The sequence below is a fragment of the Suricata suricatta genome, chromosome 2 (assembly GCF_006229205.1).
Source record: "Suricata suricatta isolate VVHF042 chromosome 2, meerkat_22Aug2017_6uvM2_HiC, whole genome shotgun sequence".
In the NCBI taxonomy this organism is placed as follows: Eukaryota; Metazoa; Chordata; class Mammalia; order Carnivora; family Herpestidae; genus Suricata; species Suricata suricatta.
The window spans coordinates 54,219,675-54,221,408 of NC_043701.1; positions in this window are offsets into that span (position 1 = coordinate 54,219,675).

Below are 1,734 nucleotides of genomic sequence, written 5' to 3' on the forward strand. Positions count from 1 at the left end.
TGTGTGTGTGTGTGCAAGCATGCAGGTGCAAGAAGAAGATTGTGATCTTGGACTAATCCTGCACAAGTATCCTTCCCTTTATGGACTGATTCTAGTGAGGGCAGAATAAAATAAACCTCCTATAAAGAGAATCCTACTTACTTCTGGTATAAACAAGTGATTTGTTTCAGTGGGATAAGGAAATTTCCCTTTATACATAAAGCTCAGAACCAATTTATCACTGTAGGAAAAAATTCCTTCAATTTGAGACATTAAGTTATACTCATTAGCCTCCACTGTAACAGTTGTTGAAATTTTAAATACATTCAGTTTAATTAAAACAAGGGATATATGCAGTCCATATGTAATCTAATTCTTCAAGTGATAAAATTGGAAGTTTCACTTTGCCTTTGCCCCAGCCCAACCTACTAAGCTCCTTTACTCACAGTTTGAAACTGACACAGTAACTTGTTAACACACATCTTTTTTGGATTTTCTTAAGCCAAAAGCTGCCTCACTTCCTACTATTCTCAGCAGCTAACCAGGAGGATTTGGCAGCTGCTCCACTGTTGCAGTTGAGGGAGCAAGGATTAGTCCTGTTAGAATTCTGTGAATCTCAAATTCTAGCTGTTCTCTTAAATCATCTGAAACTTGATAGAGGAGGTGTAACCAGTGTTTCCCAGCCAAACAGACTCACTACTCCTATTCAATCTTCACTGAACTTTGCGAGTGTAAGCAGAGATCCACGTTACTCCCATGGTTGTCTTGTCTACACCTCCTTTACCATTCTGGTGGGTGGAGTTGATCAGGGGGACATTTGATATGGGTTAGTTGGATTGAGCAGTATAAAACTTTGCTTTCTTCATTCTATACTGCTGTTTCTCCTTGTTAGGTGTGCTTTGATGGTTTTAATATTATTGTGCCAGGGATGGGGAGAGGGGTGGGGGTGTTGTGTGTGTGGGGAGTACAAATTATTGTATTTTCTTCAGTGTCATCGTTCTTGTTAATTGATACCTCTGTCTTATTTCTCTCATTCTTTCAAAATAAAAATTTTTGAAATTTGGAAAAAAAAGCATTACCTACAAGCGGGGAAAGAATGATACTTGTCAGGAAGTCTGCAGCAGCTCGATGGCAGTGGTGCAGCTGACAGTCCTTCAACCTGCCTCCTTTTATGTTTCCCCACTGATCTCCCGTCAGACATGGGGTCCTGATTCTTACCTCTTCTCGATACCCTGGCTTCCCAGGATCAAAAGTGAACGCAGTCTTGCTAGGAAGATGCTCCCTCCAGTGCTCATCTAGGTGCACAGTCTTTGCAAGTGTCAGTTCCGAAAACTACCCTTTCTCCTAAGAGTGATATTCTGTATGTTTAGATCCTTTCTCTATGGACAGAACAGAAGTAACTCCCTCTGCTGGAGAATCCTTTCATACCGTGGTGTGTGGTGCACTGGGTGTCTGTCCCAGGTGCTGCTGAAATCAGTGATGGTTGGATCTTGATAGTTCTGATAGGTGGTTGATTGATGCTAAATGAGCTTTGGGTTGGTTGCAATCCCAGACCCCCATGTGAAGTTGGGGACTTGTGTTTCTGAACACAAAGTAATGATTGTTGTGGTGGGTGGTCACTGTGTGCATCGGCACATAGGGAAGGGAAAGCTGTGTTGTACAACGTGTGTCCCGAGGATTTAGAGTATATGGAGTCTTTCTGTGGTTGGCACAGAATATATGAACTAAGTTCTGTTAGATTCTTATGCATAAGCC